Source organism: Echiichthys vipera, assembly GCF_963691815.1.
Source record: "Echiichthys vipera genome assembly, chromosome: 17".
Taxonomy (NCBI): Eukaryota; Metazoa; Chordata; class Actinopteri; order Perciformes; family Trachinidae; genus Echiichthys; species Echiichthys vipera.
Window position 1 is genome coordinate 24,621,410 of NC_139842.1, and position 21,437 is coordinate 24,642,846.

Here is a 21,437-nt window from a genome sequence, read left to right on the forward strand (position 1 = left end):
GCTTTGTCCTTGATTCATTCTGACATACTGTTATTTTTGTATTGTTCAGAATTTGATAGAATACCTGCTGTGTCTATCCCACTTCTGTACTAGCAGCACTAGCATGTTTCTAAATAACCAAGGCACTTCAATAAAAACCTTTATTTTGTGAAAAATCAGTTATCAACATTAGAGAACAGTAACCACTGTGTCAGAAGAGAAGATTTCAACAATGTTTTCTTCTCTAGGATTAAAAAATGAACAGGAAGTGTAGAGGCCACAGCTTTGAATGACTTCAGCACATCTGCACCCACAGGACATCACTAGTTTCTCACACTGCTCTGGTTTGATCTGGGTCCATTCTGACTCACTCTCTTCCACAGTTCACTAACTGGAGTGGGTTTCTTACTCATTACTTTGTTACCAAGGATTTTCCAGAGATTCTCTATGAGGTTTAAAAAAACCCACTAGTACAGCAGTGGTATAGCCTCAGTGGAATTTTGAACAATAAAAATAACAATATTTTAGATCAAATCAAGTATTAATAATTTGTTCTCTATTTTTTCTTTGATCTCCAGTGTATAGTATTACACATAATCAGACCATATTATGCTTGAATTATATTCCCCAACAGGAACTGAAATTTACATTTTTCTGACCTATAAATGTAGTTATAATGTTTTATAGTCACGATTAATAATACCAAAGCGTCAAATAAAGAAGGACTTGCATTTAGATGTGAGTCCGTCTGGGTTGTTGTGCTCAGCTCTGAACGCTAGGGTGTCGGTCGCTATTAGTGATTTCTTCAAATTTCTGGAATTGGTCTCTGCAGAAGAATCCTGACTTCCCTATTGGTCATGCTGCTACACAGAGGCTCAAACTTTAATCTGTGAGTTCGGCCACTTTTTTTTTTTTTTTATGGGCAGTTTTCAAGCCTTTATTCGACAGGGCAGGCAGGAAATAGGGTTAGAGAGAGGGGGGAGACATGCAGCAAAGGGTGCTGCTGCCTCGAGGACCTTCAGCCCTTCACATGGGGCGACTGCTCTGACCACTGTGTCGCCGGCCGCCCCAAGTTTGGCCACTTTTTTGCTTTTTTGGTGTTTATTTTGGGAGTTAACCTGTTAAAGCTAATGTTAGCGTGTAGCTTCCATATAGACGGTGCTTTCAGCTGCTGATTTAGCTGATTCCGTATATGGTGAGAGTCATTACATTTCCCGGTATGCATCATAAAGAGTTGACCAATCACAGCAGAGCAGTCGACCAATCAGAGCACACTGGGCTTTTCGGGGGGGAGGGGCAGAAGCTCAGACAGAGCCTGACACACAGAGGTGCTGCATGGCCGCTGCAGCAATGGACAATATGAGAACTATAATGTGCTTTTTAAAGATCAAAGCATGTAAACCTATTGTAGTTGACCCAACAAATACAAATATGACCTTGAAAACTAGCATAATAGGGCCTCTTTAATTTACTTTACTAGAGACAGTGGGCTATGCATGTAGTTATAAGACTGCAGTTACAACCACAACCACACCACAGCTTTTAACATTATTTTAGCCTTGTTTAGACAGTGCACCTGCTGTATTCATGTTCATTTACTCACAGAGGGAGGCAATCTGGGTGAGGAGAGGGTTTGCAGTGGAGATGACTTAGTTAAATGTATTTTACTGAGAATGAGAATACAGAGTCGTATTCATCAACACACACAGTTTACCTAAAGGAAAAGCTGACAGGGGCCCAAACTCTTCCAGCACAGTGTCTCAGAGCAGGTCGCCCCTCATAATAATGAGGAAGCCAATTCAAAGAGTTATCGATTGATGGATAAGCACTCACTGAAACAAAGAGGAGGCGGAGTGATAAAGAGACTCTACTGTGCTACATAGATATTTATCACTTCACACCCAGACTAACAAAATAAATATCTGAGCCATTGCAAAGTCCAGGCCCACACCGTCTCATGTCAGACAGGCAGAGTGGGAGGGAGACAGCTGTAGATACATTTAGCTCACATTCCTCACACATTTAACTTGCACTCTGAACTTTCTTCATGCCGTCCAGGCAGTTAAGTGCTGTCCTGACTTGTCAGATGGTTTGTTTCACTGAACCATCAAAGAAGGCGTCATTAGAAACTGATTTTGGAAAGAGCAGGTGCTTTCAGAACATACCCCTGGCAAGTGATTGGATGCACCATCTATCAAACTCCTGCAAAAGTCAGTTAGGAGATGAGAGAAAACACATTTTCAATCAAGAAAGGCCTTCGTTCTTGTTCTCTTCTCTCAATGAAGAAAAACTCTCCAATTCTGTTAAAAGTGATTTTAATGTTACCCCCTGCTCAGGGGTTAAAACTACCTTTTTTCATCACCGTCCCCAGTGTCAGAAGGATCATCACCAGACAGAAGGATCACAATTATACAAGCAATATTTAGAGCCGCAATGCCAATTCAGTTTAAATCAGTGTATTGCACAGTGAGCTACACTCGACATCAAAAATGTCTTTTAAATAATTGTCCAAAAGGTCCAAATAATGTTCTTCAACAAGCACAACAAAATAAAGAGAGAATTTCAGTTTGTTTAATTCTGTTTTAGTTGTTCTTTGTAGGAGTAAATCATCTTCTCAAACTAAATAATAAAGGATCTCTGAGAAGTTTCAGTTTCGTTTTTCCCCGTTAGGAGTGGAGCCTTTTCACAAACAATTTAACAAAGGATCTTTGAACAAGTGAATCTCCAATGCTGTCGAGTTTTCTGAGAATTGTAAACACGCGACCATGTAGAGACAGAATTTACATGCTGTCATGCGCTATTCATAAAACACAATTCAATAAAATCAACTTGACTTTCAAGGGGGGCGGGTGGCGCCGTTGAGGGGGCGGGGCGCCCCCCTTATATAATGGGAGGGGAAACACTGGTCCCGAAACGTCCCGAAAAACATTTTGAACCGCCTTGAATCGTCACAGATTTTCCCCAAAAATCTTTTTTTACTTTCTGAGTTGTTACTTACTGATTATATAATAAAAACAATAATACATTTTGTTGCTTAAATAATATATATATTTCCAGACTTTATTTGTTTAGCTTGCACCTCTTTTATGTTGCTTTTAATTGTTCTAATTGTTTGTTTGTTTAATGCTCCAAAAGGAGTTGCACAATTTCGTTGTATGCCATACAATGACAATAAAAGCTATTTTATTTTATTATATTATATTCAAGATGACAGCCAACACCCTCAGTTACAGAACTGTGGTCTATGTGACCTTCTTTTAGTTAAATAAAATGAGGAAATTGTACCAGCAACTTAAAGTATGAAGTGTTTTATAAACCAAAATAATGATAATACATAGAGATTTAGCGCTGGCTATCTCTAAAGCTAACAGACTGACAGCAAAACAAAGCAATTGGTAATAGGCCTGCTTATGTTAGCCTTGAAATTCTACCTGTTTTGTTGATGGTGGATAATTTGTTTTTCCCATCAAAACCAGAAAAATCAAGTATGATAACGAACAATCTCGGTGTGGTGAGTATACAGTTTAGTGTGTTATTACCTTGTTTCAACAGTATAATAGTGTACGACTGTTTATGTTAGCTAGCTAGCAGATGATGCTTATCTGTTTACCAGTTACTACTTTCTAAACAATCAGATAAAAGTGATAGAATATTAGGGTGAACAGACGTCCCCGGTTTCCATGGACAGTCCCCGTTTTCAGTGACCCGCAAATGTCCCCGGTTTTCACTGTGACTGAAAGATCCAAAAATGGAATATAGGAAAAAATGAAAAAACGTAAATGTTGACCAAACGACACACATACATATTATTCAAAAACAAGCCTTGTGATACATTAGTAGAGGATTATTAGAGGACTATTAATCTTTATGTTACATAAGAGGTTTGACATAATTCAACGAAATGGTTAAAATGCATAATTGTTTTTTATTCTGAATATCACATGAATGTTGAATATCAAACTGACTTCATACTGGTCATGTGTTTCAAATGTTTTGGAGGTTTTTATGCCTCTGAATCAAAAATGTCCCCGGATTTTGTCTCAGAAATCTGGTCACCTTATGGAATATCTAAACATAATAATATTATAATAATAACATGTCTGAATGTGTGGGAGGTGAAGTATCAATCGCTTTCTGACGTACTTGTTGAAAATCACAATTCCCACAGTTTCCTAGCTTACTAGCTTAAACATTTTAGTGGCATCGTAAGCTACTAAAAGCCTTCTGCCCCTCTTTTGGCTTCAGCCAGAGCAACATGGTCTCTGTCGAGCACCACAGCGCAGTGACAGAAGAGAGTAATACAGCATGGTGACAGTTGAGTATTCTTGTCTCAGCTCGAGTGGCCTCTTACATACCTGGACACTTATAACTCAATAACTCAATTCATTATTCAAGTGCAATAATTTAATGTTACTGCTCATTTCTGTCATATACAGTCATACATATTTGATCGTATACATTTACTCTACATTTAACTTATCTGATTCCATTTTCCATAAATTTGATTTTACCTTTATTCTTATCCCTACTTCATATATATTTATATATTTAACTAAGAGTTTATTGGTTATCCTATAATGTGTTTTTTTTATACCTCCCTTGTGTTTTTGAAAGCTGCTGGAAACTCAATTTCCTTGCAGAAGTTCATCCCAAAGGATCAATAAAGAGAAGTCTGAGCCTCTAAACAGGGGGAGAGCAGCGCTTGTGTCTCACTGAAAAACAAAACGCGAGCGTGCGGAGCACAATTGAACGAAGCTCAGTCCTTTTCCCATTTATTCAACCGCCAGTAAGCCTGTTCTGGTTTACAGAAAGTGTTAAAAAACTTAAACAGAAAATGAAGTTAGTGCCCACAAAACTCTCTTCGTCCCGAGGTCGACCCCAGAGAGAATATTGGCCCTCCTGATGACAATGAATCATGTTCCCGGGACGACGGCACTGCGTTAATTTGAATCCCTGCACCTGCTCTCCCCTCAACTGCCAGTAGCTTCTCACACGACGCTGAAACACACATGCATTACTTTGAGCCTGAGATGATGGATTTCCTTGTGACACGTGAATGCAATTCTCTTGTGATCTTGTGTTATCGCGAGAATTCGGCTGCTGTGCCGGGGAAGTAAAGTGAATTTTAGCTTCAGCACGTTCTCATACCTGTGGCCCTGGTGTTGGAGAAACAAAAGTAAAGGAAATGAAGGAATATGAAGAAGAGAAAGAAATTAGAGAAATTAAAAATCGTATTTAATGTGAATCATACTGAAAAATATAATTAACGAATCTATTCAATTTAACAGTCATTAGGATATGCACAGAAGCTAAATATAAAAGTAATGCTCCTTGGTTCGTATTCCTGTGACAGACTTCAGACTTCCTGCATGCACATTACATCAAAGCCTCTCACTGCAAAGCACCGTTTCTTTGAAGTCAGTGCACTTAAAAATCCCTTGAGATGTATAATAAGTTACCATTAATGACTGTTTCTTAGTTCACCAGAGATAAGGAAATACGTGCTTCAGGCCCCCTGAGTGAGTCAGTGCGCCGCCCAACTACACAGCGTGAACTTCACATCTCCATTGCCTATCTGAAAATGAGGTGAAGGATTTCTGGCCTGTTTAGTAAAACTCTTTTTGTGCTCTTTTCTGACCCAGCATGATAACATTGGGCCTTAAGGATGGGAAAATATGAGTAAGATATCACTGTGACCTCTGTGTAGGGGGACTGGGCCCCTGTGGGAATAACTATCACATTATGTGTATGACACAGGAGGTCACTACAATACCGGGGTTCCCACCCTCTTTGATTTGTCTCCTTCTCAAAATAATCCACGTCTACTTGTGACCTCTTGTCAGAAGTATGGTGTGTATTTATCCGTCCAGCATTTAAAGTGTTACTCCCTAAGATTTTCATCTATTTAATTGTCTTTTAAGTTCCTATCTTTCAAAGAGTGAGTTACAACAATGGTGACAGATCATTTGATCCACTAATGAAAGCACTTCTACTTGACTTTTTGCTGAGTATTCTAATATCTGTGTCTGTGGAGACATTCCCTCCATGGATGTAAATAAGCCGTCATGTCAGTGACGCTGCTGACAGCAGTTGGTCTGTCAGTCCCGAAAAGTTATGCTGTGTTCACTTGTAGAATGCAGAAATCGGGAACCTCAACTTCTGAGTCAGGCTTGTAGTAAGGGCAGAAGTGTAATAGGAATGTGTGTGTGTGTGTGTGTGTGTGTGTGTGTATGGAATTAAGAGGGGAACATATAGGGGACGGACTGGAAGAAGAGAGGTGAATGAATGTCAATAAAGTTAAGAAAAGAGCACAAACAAATAAATAGTCAACACACATAGTGACCATGGACGTGACAAGATGGAACAGGCACACCTGCAGTAGTTACATCTTGCTGACAAAGAGGCCGCTAGAAACAACATATCTCAATTCTTATGTAGTGGAGAACAACTTTAACAAGAAAACGGCACAGATTACAGAAATGTCAGAACATCTGACATCTGCTGTAGCAGAAAATCTTTTTGATTCTTTGCTATCTCCGCACCCACTCTTTATTTTGTGACGGCTTTGGTCACTCAAGTTAATTTTTGCTTCAAAATATATGATACATTAATGAAGCTTATAATTAATAATGTATGTTGTAACACCTTACATACTCGGTTTTTCTCTTTCCTGACTTATGATATAGAGATACGACCAAAAGGTTTGTTATGGTTTGGGCATGAAGCCTTGGTTCCAATGAAAAGAAAATCTTAATCTACAGGTCTGATATGTATGTAACAAGGGATGGGCGTGAGTAATCGATTCCTGAGTAGTCCTCCTATCAAATTTATTCGATTCGTACACAACAGCACTCGAGCAGAGCCTCTTGCTTCTGCTCTTGACCCGCGACACAAACAACTTTGATTTTTGGAACCGGCTTATCACCTCGACATCCGAGAGAAGGTGTGTGTGAACTACATGACGGGATTACTGTGCAAGGCCCAGACAACATGGAGGGGGGAAGCAGCGACGTTCAGTGTTGCAACGTCGAAGCACAGACAGCCTCTTCAGGGAGGACGAGTACCAACACACATTTATATACATTTTTGTAAGGAAACAATGTTTGAAGCTGTGGTTGTAAAAAAATAAATCCTTATAGGGTAACTGTGACTGTTTTCAGTGAGAATAAGCATTGGGTGTTGGGTAGGTTTTAGTACTGTGCATCATTAATCCTGCAGGAAGATGCGTTGTGTTCTAAAAATAGATTTGGAGTACTCACTCGGAACTGATGCGATTCCTCGATCTTGGAATGAACTAATCGTGCCCATCCCAATATGTAACCCATATGCTATTTAACCCTGACTCATATTTAACACTGGAATTGTACCTAATGCTTTCCTGTTGCAGTGTATACTAGCACAGATGTTTAAAAACCCTTTTAAATCACAGCTTCATAGCATTTGCTTTTCATGGTGACCAACCCCATCGCTGCATGGCTAAATAGGCCTGAGATGTCTCCACCATTAGAGCTGAAACGGTTACTCAATTAATGGATTTGACAGTCGACAGCAGAGCATTTGCTAGATAAACTACTGTATAATTAAAGTAATTGTTATTTGTAGTTTTAGGCACCATTGCCACATTTGATTGTTTTTCTCTCTACACGAGGCCTTAGAGTGTTAGCTTTTTCTATCCTCTGTACTCTAGGATTCAGTTCTTTCGGCTGGTTTCAGGTGTGGTCCTCTCAGACTGTCCTTGCAGAAGCAGCCACTTTGGAAATGACGGCACTAGATTTTCGTTTACACTGTACATTTCTTTTATTCAACACTCTCTCTTGTCATATGTATAGCTGGTTTATTGTTATACTCCATATTTGCATACTTATCATTCTGTGTGCATATTTTAGTATCATTCAGTTCACTTTCTAGTTGGTTGCTAAGCTGCATTCAGTTGTCTCAGTTGACTGTGTGCTTTGACAATAAAATTCAAACCCCACAAATCCCTGCAGCCAAGCTGCAAAATCTGGAGGGAAGAGTAGAAAAGAATAAACTTTATATCTCATGAGTACTCTCACAGAATGCCATTGTTACACAACAAAAAATAACATTGTTTTTTCGGATCAAGGTCGATTTTTCGGAGCTTTCGCAACGTGAAAAAAGACATCAACCAATCCTGTTGTGTTGTTTACTTTAGAGAAAAACAAGACAACACAGAGGTCTGCTACTACACCTCATACATCCATGGATCAGACAGAATACTATTTGACTACCTCAACCTCGACTAAGGCAGCGCAGATGGCCTGTTCCCTCTGCTGAAAAAAATCCTGGAAGTCAAAGTGGAGATGAACGCAGTCGGAGCTGGCGTTAAAGGAGTAGCGGTAGTGACAGTACAATGGTGTTACTCTATAGTCTCACTGACAGAACTTTGTCACGGAGAGCCAAGTGATTAAATACACTGAACAAAACGCAGCAGAGATCAAAGGAAACACAATGATGAAGACAAACTCCATTTGTGACACACAACAACATCCACAGGTGGGAAGAGTAGCGCATCTGTGACATATGAAGGAGAAATAATGAGGTGACTGTTCATGAGGAAGGACTGCTGGGAGTCTCTGCTGTTTGAATATGAGAAAGAAGCTCATTGAGAAGCACAAGGTCACTGACAGCCCCCGGGGAACTGCTATCTCCTCATGACAGCAGCCTCAGCGCATACATGCACACAAGAAACAGCAGTGAACACACTCCCATGGAGAATATGGATATGATACTGTGTGTGTATGTGTGTGTGTGTGTGTGTGTGTGTGTGTGTGTGTGTGTGTGTGTGTGTGTGTGTGTGTGTGTGTGTGTGTGTGTGTGTGTGTGTCGCCTGGAGGTTAATTAGATCAGGAATGGGTGACGGGGGTGGTTGATGTTGTGTTGGCACTGTAGTCAGTGTTTCACAGATATCATTATATGGTAGCCCTGTGGAAACAGGATTATATGATGGATTTTAATTATTTCAGACCATACGTATCATTTCCTGTGCACACACGGAGACAGTGAGACAACCTGATAGCTGCACAGCCTGATAACAAGAAGGGTGCCGACTAACAGTGCGAGTGCGAAGAGGTTGGGAGCATGAAAATGAAGAAAGGCAAACAGATGTGGAATGAATTCCGTGGAGGTTTGTGACCCTGGAGGAATCCCCAGGGTCTAAAGAAAAGAACAGGAAGTCTCTCTTTGCATCATGCACACAACGCACATTTAGAGCTGCAGCCGTTCATGTTTGACAAATCTATTTCGGACTCCACATTCCTCTCTGCTCTGCTCCACTACAACACACATGAACGGGGAGTTTCTTACACAGATGGCAGCAGACTTTAAAAAAAAGGGCTTCATATTTTCACATTTTCCCCTATTAATGAATCATGCATAAAGTAGTCCCTACACTGGGAGAAAACAAGGGGGATGGAGAGAAGAACTGGGGCTGAGGAGACTTTACATGAAGACCCTTAATATGATGATTTACTAATATAACAGTTCAGTTAAATGATGATTTACTAATATAACAGTTCAGTTAAATGATGATTTACTAATATAACAGTTAAAATGATGATTTACTAATATAACAGTTAAAATGATGATTTACTAATATAACAGTTCAGTAAAATGATGATTTACTAATATAACAGTTAAAATGATGATTTACTAATATAACAGTTCAGTTAAATGTTGATTTACTAATATAACAGTTAAAATGATGATTTACTAATATAACAGTTAAAATGATGATTTACTAATATAACAGTTCAAATGATGATTTACTAATATAACAGTTAAAATGATGATTTACTAATATAACAGTTAAAATGATGATTTACTAATATAACAGTTAAAATGATGATTTACTAATATAACAGTTAAAATGATGATTTACTAATATAACAGTTAAAATGATGATTTACTAATATAACAGTTAAAATGATGATTTACTAATATAACAGTTAAAATGATGATTTATTAATATAACAGTTAAAATGATGATTTACTTATATAACAGTTAAAATGATGATTTACTAATATAACAGTTAAAATGATGATTTACTAATATAACAGTTAAAATGATGATTTACTAATATAACAGTTAAAATGATGATTTACTAATATAACAGTTCAGTCAAATGATGATTTACTAATATAACAGTTCAAATGATGATTTACTAATATAACAGTTCAAATGATGATTTACTCATATAACAGTTAAAATGATGATTTACTAATATAACAGTTCAAATGATGATTTACTAATATAACAGTTAAAATGATGATTTACTAATATAACAGTTAAAATGATGATTTACTAATATAACAGTTAAAATGATGATTTACTAATATAACAGTTCAAATGATGATTTACTAATATAACAGTTCAGTTAAATGATGATTTACTAATATAACAGTTAAAATGATGATTTACTAATTTAACAGTTAAAATGATGATTTACTAATATAACAGTTAAAATGATGATTTACTAATATAACAGTTAAAATGATGATTTACTAAGACAACAGTTAAAATGATGATTTACTAATATAACAGTTAAAATGATGATTTACTAATATAACAGTTAAAATGATGATTTACTAATATAACAGTTAAAATGATGATTTACTAATATAACAGTTCAGTAAAATGATGATTTACTAATATAACAGTTAAAATGATGATTTACTAATATAACAGTTAAAATAATGATTTACTAATATAACAGTTAAAATGATGATTTACTAATATAACAGTTAAAATGATGATTTACTAATATAACAGTTAAAATGATGATTTACTAATACAACAGTTCAGTAAATGAAGATTTACTAATATAACAGTTAAAATGATGATTTACTAATATAACAGTTCAGTAAAATGATGATTTACTAATATAACAGTTAAAATGATGATTTTCTAATATAACAGTTAAAATGATGATTTATTAATATAACAGTTCAGTAAAATGATGATTTACTAATATAACAGTTAAAACGATGATTTACTAATATAACAGTTAAAATAATGATTTACTAATATAACAGTTAAAATGATGATTTACTAATATAACAGTTAAAATGTTGATTTACTAATATAACAGTTAAAATGATGATTTACCAATATAACAGTTAAAATGATGATTTACTAATATAACAGTTCAAATGATGATTTACTAATATAACAGTTAAAATGATGATTTACTAATATAACAGTTAAAATGATGATTTACTAATATAACAGTTCAAATGATGATTTACTAATATAACAGTTCAAATGATGATTTACTAATATAACAGTTAAAATGATGATTTACTAATATAACAGTTAAAATGATGATTTACTAATATAACAGTTCAGTAAAATGATGATTTACTAATATAACAGTTAAAATGATGATTTACTAATATAACAGTTAAAATGATGATTTACTAATATAACAGTTAAAATGTTGATTTACTAATATAACAGTTAAAATGATGATTTACCAATATAACAGTTAAAATGATGATTTACTAATATAACAGTTAAATGATGATTTACTTATATAACAGGTAAAATGATGATTTACTAATATAACAGTTAAAATGATGATTTACTAATATAACAGTTCAGTAAATGATGATTTACTAATATAACAGTTCAGTAAATGATGATTTACTAATATAACAGTTAAAATGATGATTTACTAATATAACAGTTAAAATGATGATTTACTAATATAACAGTTCAGTAAATGATGATTTACTAATATAACAGTTAAAATGATGATTTACTAATATAACAGTTAAAATGATGATTTACTAATATAACAGTTCAGTCAAATGATGATTTACTAATATAACAGTTCAAATGATGATTTACTAATATAACAGTTAAAATGATGATTTACTAATATAACAGTTAAAATGATGATTTACTAATATAACAGTTAAAATGATGATTTACTAATATAACAGTTAAAATGATGATTTACTAATATCACAGTTAAAATGATGATTTACTAATATAACAGTTAAAATGATGATTTACTAATATAACAGTTCAGTAAATGATGATTTACTAATATAACAGTTAAAATGATGATTTACTAATATAACAGTTAAAATGATGATTTACTAATATAACAGTTCAGTAAAATGATGATTTACTAATATAACAGTTAAAATGATGATTTACTAATATAACAGTTAAAATGATGATTTACTAATATAACAGTTAAAATGATGATTTACTAATATAACAGTTAAAATGATGATTTACTAATATAACAGTTAAAATGATGATTTACTAAAATAACAGTTAAAATGATGATTTACTAATATAACAGTTAAAATGATGATTTACTAATATAACAGTTAAAATGATGATTTACTAATATAACAGTTAAAATGATGATTTACTAATATAACAGTTAAAATGATGATTTACTAATATAACAGTTAAAATTATGATTTATTAATATAACAGTTAAAATGATGATTTACTAATATAACAGTTAAAATGATGATTTACTAATATAACAGTTCAGTAAATGATGATTTACTAATATAACAGTTAAAATGATGATTTACTAATATAACAGTTAAAATGATGATTTACTAATATAACAGTTAAAATGATGATTTACTAATATAACAGTTCAGTAAAATTATGATTTACTAATATAACAGTTAAAATGATGATTTACTAATATAACAGTTAAAATGATGATTTACTAATATAACAGTTAAAATGATGATTCACTAATATAACAGTTAAAATGATGATTTACTAATATAACAGTTAAAATGATGATTTACTAATATAACAGTTAAAATGATGATTCACCAATATAACAGTTAAAATGATGATTTACTAATATAACAGTTAAAAAGATGATTTACTAATAAAACAGTTAAAATGATGATTTACTAATATAACAGTTAAAATGATGATTTACTAATATAACAGTTAAAATGATGATTTACTAATATAACAGTTAAAATGATGATTTCCTAATATAACAGTTAAAATGATGATTTACTAAAATAACAGTTAAAATGATGATTTACTAATATAACAGTTAAAATGATGATTCACTAATATAACAGTTCAGTAAATGATGATTTACTAATATAACAGTTCAGTAAATGATGATTTACTAATATAACAGTTAAAATGATGATTTACTAAAATAACAGTTCAGTAAAATGATGATTTACTAATATAACAGTTAAAATGATGATTTACTAATATAACAGTTAAAATGATGATTTACTAATATAACAGTTCGGTAAATGATGATTTACTAATATAACAGTTAAAATGATGATTTACTAATATAACAGTTAAAATGATGATTTACTAATATCACAGTTAAAATGATGATTTACTAATATAACAGTTAAAATGATGATTTACTAATATAACAGTTCAAATGATGATTTACTAATATAACAGTTCAGTAAATGATGATTTACTAATATAACAGTTAAAATGATGATTTACTAATATAACAGTTAAAATGATGATTTACTAATATAACAGTTAAAATGATGATTTACTAATATAACAGTTAAAATGATGATTTACTAATATAACAGTTAAAATGATGATTTACTAATATAACAGTTCAGTAAAATGATGATTTACTAATATAACAGTTAAAATGATGATTTACTAATATAACAGTTAAAATAATGATTTACTAATATAACAGTTAAAATGATGATTTACTAATATAACAGTTAAAATGATGATTTACTAATATAACAGTTCAGTAAAATGATGATTTACTAATATAACAGTTAAAATGATGATTTACTAATATAACAGTTAAAATGATGATTTACTAATATAACAGTTAAAATGATGATTTACTAATATAACAGTTAAAATGATGATTTACTAATATAACAGTTAAAATGATGATTTACTAAAATAACAGTTAAAATGATGATTTACTAATATAACAGTTAAAATGATGATTTACTAATATAACAGTTAAAATGATGATTTACTAATATAACAGTTAAAATGATGATTTACTAATATAACAGTTAAAATGATGATTTATTAATATAACAGTTAAAATGATGATTTACTTATATAACAGTTAAAATGATGATTTACTAATATAACAGTTCAGTAAATGATGATTTACTAATATAACAGTTAAAATGATGATTCACTAATATAACAGTTAAAATGATGATTTACTAATATAACAGTTAAAAAGATGATTTACTAATAAAACAGTTAAAATGATGATTTACTAATATAACAGTTAAAATGATGATTTACTAATATAACAGTTAAAATGATGATTTACTAATATAACAGTTCAGTAAAATGATGATTTACTAATATAACAGTTAAAATGATGATTTACTAATATAACAGTTAAAATGATGATTTACTAATATAACAGTTAAAATGATGATTTACTAATATAACAGTTAAAATGATGATTTACTAATATAACAGTTAAAATGATGATTTACTAATATAACAGTTAAAATGATGATTTACTAATATAACAGTTAAAATGATGATTTACTAAAATAACAGTTAAAATGATGATTTACTAATATAACAGTTAAAATGATGATTTACTAATATAACAGTTAAAATGATGATTTACTAATATAACAGTTAAAATGATGATTTACTAATATAACAGTTAAAATGATGATTTATTAATATAACAGTTAAAATGATGATTTACTTATATAACAGTTAAAATGATGATTTACTAATATAACAGTTCAGTAAATGATGATTTACTAATATAACAGTTAAAATGATGATTCACTAATATAACAGTTAAAATGATGATTTACTAATATAACAGTTAAAAAGATGATTTACTAATAAAACAGTTAAAATGATGATTTACTAATATAACAGTTAAAATGATGATTTACTAATATAACAGTTAAAATGATGATTTACTAATATAACAGTTCAGTAAAATGATGATTTACTAATATAACAGTTAAAATGATGATTTACTAATATAACAGTTAAAATGATGATTTCCTAATATAACAGTTAAAATGATGATTTACTAAAATAACAGTTAAAATGATGATTTACTAATATAACAGTTAAAATGATGATTCACTAATATAACAGTTAAAATGATGATTTACTAATATAACAGTTAAAATGATGATTTACTAATATAACAGTTCAAATGATGATTTACTAATATAACAGTTAAAATGATGATTTACTAAAATAACAGTTAAAATGATGATTTACTAAAATAACAGTTAAAATGATGATTTACTAATATAACAGTTAAAATGATGATTCACTAATATAACAGTTAAAATGATGATTTCCTAATATAACAGTTAAAATGTTGATTTACTAATATAACAGTTAAAATGATGATTTACCAATATAACAGTTAAAATGATGATTTACTAATATAACAGTAAAATGATGATTTACTAATATAACAGTTAAAAAGATGATTTACTAATATAACAGTTAAAATGATGATTTACTAATATAACAGTTAAAATGATGATTTACTAATATAACAGGTAAAATGATGATTTACTAATATAACAGTTAAAATGATGATTTACTAATATAACAGTTCAGTAAATGATGATTTACTAATATAACAGTTCAGTAAATGATGATTTACTAATATAACAGTTAAAATGATGATTTACTAAAATAACAGTTCAGTAAAATGATGATTTACTAATATAACAGTTAAAATGATGATTTACTAATATAACAGTTAAAATGATGATTTACTAATATAACAGTTAAAATGATGATTTACTAATATAACAGTTCAGTAAATGATGATTTACTAATATAACAGTTAAAATGATGATTTACTAATATAACAGTTAAAATGATGATTTACTAATATCACAGTTAAAATGATGATTTACTAATATAACAGTTAAAATGATGATTTACTAATATAACAGTTAAAATGATGATTTACTAATATAACAGTTAAAATGATGATTCACTAATATAACAGTTAAAATGATGATTTACTAATATAACAGTTAAAAAGATGATTTACTAATAAAACAGTTAAAATGATGATTTACTAATATAACAGTTAAAATGATGATTTACTAATATAACAGTTAAAATGATGATTTACTAATATAACAGTTAAAATGATGATTTACTAATATAACAGTTAAAATGATGATTTACTAATATAACAGTTCAGTAAAATGATGATTTACTAATATAACAGTTAAAATGATGATTTACTAATATAACAGTTAAAATGATGATTTACTAATATAACAGTTAAAATGATGATTTACTAATATAACAGTTAAAATGATGATTTACTCATATAACAGTTCAAATGATGATTTACTAATATAACAGTTCAGTAAATGATGATTTACTAATATAACAGTTAAAATGATGATTTACTAATATAACAGTTAAAATGATGATTTACTAATATAACAGTTAAAATGATGATTTACTAATATAACAGTTCAGTAAAATGATGATTTACTAATATAACAGTTAAAATGATGATTTACTAATATAACAGTTAAAATGATGATTTACTAATATAACAGTTAAAATGATGATTTACTAATATAACAGTTTAGTAAAATGATGATTTACTAATATAACAGTTAAAATGATGATTTACTAATATAACAGTTAAAATGATGATTTACTAATATAACAGTTAAAATGATGATTTACTAATATAACAGTTAAAATGATGATTTACTAAAATAACAGTTAAAATGATGATTTACTAATATAACAGTTTAAATGATGATTTACTAATATAACAGTTAAAATGATGATTTACTAATATAACAGTTAAAATGATGATTTACTAATATAACAGTTAAAATGATGATTTATTAATATAACAGTTAAAATGATGATTTACTAATATAACAGTTAAAATGATGATTTACTAATATAACAGTTCAGTAAATGATGATTTACTAATATAACAGTTAAAATGATGATTTACTAATATAACCGTTAAAATGATGATTTACTAATATAACAGTTAAAATGATGATTTACTAATATAACAGTTCAGTAAAATTATGATTTACTAATATAACAGTTAAAATGATGATTTACTAATATAACAGTTAAAATGATGATTTACTAATATAACAGTTAAAATGATGATTCACTAATATACAGTTAAAATGATGATTTACTAATATAACAGTTAAAATGATGATTTACTAATATAACAGTTAAAATGATGATTCACTAATATAACAGTTAAAATGATGATTTACTAATATAACAGTTAAAAAGATGATTTACTAATAAAACAGTTAAAATGATGATTTACTAATATAACAGTTAAAATGATGATTTACTAATATAACAGTTAAAATGATGATTTACTAATATAACAGTTAAAATGATGATTTACTAATATAACAGTTCAGTAAAATGATGATTTACTAATATAACAGTTAAAATGATGATTTACTAATATAACAGTTAAAATGATGATTTACTAAAATAACAGTTCAGTAAAATGATGATTTACTAATATAACAGTTAAAATGATGATTTACTAATATAACAGTTAAAATGATGATTTACTAATATAACAGTTAAAATGATGATTTACTAATATAACAGTTAAAATGATGATTCACTAATATAACAGTTAAAATGATGATTTACTAATATAACAGTTAAAATGATGATTTACTAATATAACAGTTAAAATGATGATTCACTAATATAACAGTTAAAATGATGATTTACTAATATAACAGTTAAAAAGATGATTTACTAATAAAACAGTTAAAATGATGATTTACTAATATAACAGTTAAAATGATGATTTACTAATATAACAGTTAAAATGATGATTTACTAATATAACAGTTAAAATGATGATTTACTAATATAACAGTTCAAATGATGATTTACTAATATAACAGTTAAAATGATGATTTCCTAATATAACAGTTCAAATGATGATTTACTAATATAACAGTTAAAATGATGATTTCCTAATATAACAGTTAAAATGATGATTTACTAAAATAACAGTTCAGTAAAATGATGATTTACTAATATAACAGTTAAAATGATGATTTACTAATATAACAGTTAAAATGATGATTTACTTATATAACAGTTAAATAAGCAGTGATACTCTGTTTGCTGTTAAGGACAAATAAACAAGAAAGGTAAGAACAGGAAGTGATTCCATGTTCAGTGCTTTTTGAATGATATGGCGATCCTCTATGAAGTTGTGATTTATGGTGGCATGGTATGAGCTGCATACAGGCTATCCTGACATCAGATCTGCACCCCTGAAACGAACACGCGTTCCGATCCTGCTGTTAAGTCATGACGTAACGCCCTTTCAAAATATGATTTCCGGGTCCAAGCGGGTCGATGAAAAAGATGTCTAACTGACCAAAGAGGTGATCGGAATTGTTCACCGGTTATGCCTTTGTCCTACACGGGACACAAACACCGGTCTCCTGGGGGAAAGTCCTTTCCACCAGTGGCGATTGCTCTAAGACTGCAAGGGAAGTTCAACTCCCCCTAAAATGTCACCAAAAAAAAAAAGTGTTTAACTATGTACTGCTGTGTGTACATTTCATTGACTAAATAAGCACTAGAAAGCCTTCATCTTTAGTTCAGAATCAGCTCCTTATCACAGGAAACCGGAGCAACTTCCTTCTCATTCATCCCCACAGCTCCACAGCTCTTTACACAGTCGGACGCTCAGCTTCTACTGACTTCAATGGGGAAGCGTAGAGCGGGTTGTTCCACTGCAGCCAAACTAGACACTCATTGGATAAATGTTGGGCTTTGTCCCGCCCATCGGACGCTCATTGCTCTGGGGGTCTATGGGACAGTGGACTGGCCCGGACACTCGGCTTCTGCATGAGTGCAGATGGATGAGCTCTCTGAGGCGGAATCCTTTTTTGATTGACAGCTAAATGAGCGAATCAGCGATCTTGAAAAATAAACAACCAGTGGAGCATTTTCCAAGTTTTTCATTCCGTTGTTCTGAACTGATCCAGAGACTTTACCGATCCCCAGAGACTTTGTCTTTGTAAAAAACAACTAGCGTTGTGTTTGGTGACTCTGTTCTGTCTCTGTTTCTTTCCACAACAAGCAGCAGCTGCAGAGCTTCTCCCCCCGTTACGATCACTCACACGCGCTCACACTTCACAGTAGCCTGGCGCAGCAGCTCCAGCTGGGCCAAGATCATTTAAGCAGCCTAGCTCTGTTGCCATTGAGAGGACACTGGTCATGTCCCTGGAAAAGACGCCTAGTTGTACGACAAGGTCACAGATCATTTTCTTTAAAAGGAACGAAGGGTAGAATTTACATATAAATAAACAAACACATTCATGATGTAGGCCGGAAAAATGAGCTTCCTCTATTTGAAAGACCAGCAGCCGCAACTGCTATCCACCACCCCGACCTTCCTCCATATGCAGCCTTTGGGTCTGTTATACACCTTACTTCCTTTGTTTGCTCCTCTGATAATCACTATGTATACTTGTTTTCCTTCTAGAAATGATTTAACTAATTATGGTGAAACTGCCAAATTGAGGTCAAATTGACTTTGAAAGATGGTTGAAAAGTACCTGAAATGTTTCAATATCTGCCTGAGGTGGCAGAAATTCCATACAAGCTAAGGTGCTGAAGGACATCTTCAGCACCTAATATATACCTTATAAATGAGCAAAGTAGAGAATGTCAATCGGTCATTTATAATCACAGTCCATTAAACCATGAACTTGGAAAAGAATTCCTCTGATCATTCAAAAACAGATGCAGAAATCCTTCACCTTCCTCAGGGCCTGCTTTTTCTATCTCTGTTGGTTTTGATCTTTTCATACATACTTTTCTTTAGAAAGACAGCAGGAAGCTTCTTGCTCCTAACAAGTGAAAATGTTTACTGAGGCTTCTGATGCACACAGTTAAAAGTGCACACAGAGCTGAAGAACATAACAGTGGGAGTTCTGCAACACACAAAAAGGAAATTTCAAGCTCTGCGCTCTTGCTCAGGCAGCGTTTGATGTTGACATCAACAACTGGAATAAAAAATGATTTTATGCTCTTCTTCCCTGGAGCTTTTGGAAGTTCTTCTAAATTGCAAAGCAGGTAAAAATAAATGGCGGATATTTCTTAGATTTAAAATGTCTCTGGACATTTCAGTGCCCAGTCATGACTTCTGTCTAGTTGGGTGGGAGAAACATTTTGTGCATGCCAGAAGAAAAAGTAGACACATGAATTTCATAGTCTGTATAACTTACAGGAGGGGCGGCATCTTCTCTTTCCCAATTTTATCTTCTCCTAGGGGGTTCAAAATGGCCTTTTACAGCTGTCACTTCCTTTTAATGCACGACTCGCTGTTCAGGTCTAGCGAGAAGAGACGAGGGTGGGTGTGAAGTGTTTGAGCATCAGTGGTAACAAGAGCTGAGCTGAGCTGAGCTGTATGCTTCTGGTTTTAAAAGTACATTTATAACACAAGCATGAGCTCTTCTAGTCAAGAATGAAAAAAATAGGAGAAGAAAAACAATCTTCAGAGTAGCAAAATGCCAAAGAAACGTCAGTTTGGAGGCAGAAATGAATCATGTATTCTGTTTCAAAGGGGGGGGGGGGTCATTCCTATGTTCCCATATTATAATATTTATATTCAAAATTAGGCCCTAGGATTAGGGTTAAAAAGCATTCCCAATCCGTCACACCGTGTGATAAATTCCAGCTGTGGGAACATGGGACTTTTGGAACATAGGATCTGTGGGAACATAGGACTGTGGGAACATAGGGCTGTGGGAACATGGGGCTGTGGGAACATAGGGCTGTGGGAACATAGGACTGTGGGAACATGGGGCTGTGGGAACATGGGGCTGTGGGAACATAGGGCTGTGGGAACATAGGACTGTGGCAACATAGGGCTGTGGGAACATAGGGCTGTGGGAACATGGGGCTGTGGGAACATGGGGCTGTGGCAACATAGGGCTGTGGGAACATAGGGCTGTGGGAACATAGGGCTGTGGGAACATGGGGCTGTGGGAACATAGGGCTGTGGGAACATGGGGCTGTGGGAACATAGGACTGTGGCAACATAGGGCTGTGGGAACATAGGGCTGTGGGAACATAGGGCTGTGGGAACATGGGGCTGTGGGAACATGGGGCTGTGGCAACATAGGGCTGTGGGAACATAGGGCTGTGGGAACATGGGACTGTGGGAACATAGGGCTGTGGGAACATGGGGCTGTGGGAACATAGGGCTGTGGGAAAATGGGGCTGTGGGAACATAGGGCTGTGGGAACATAGGGCTGTGGGAACATGGGGCTGTGGGAACATGGGGCTGTGGGAACATAGGGCTGTGGGAACATGGGGCTGTGGGAACATGAGGCTGTGGGAACATAGGGCTGTGGGAACATAGGGCTTTGGGAAAATAGGGGCTGTGGGAACATAGAGC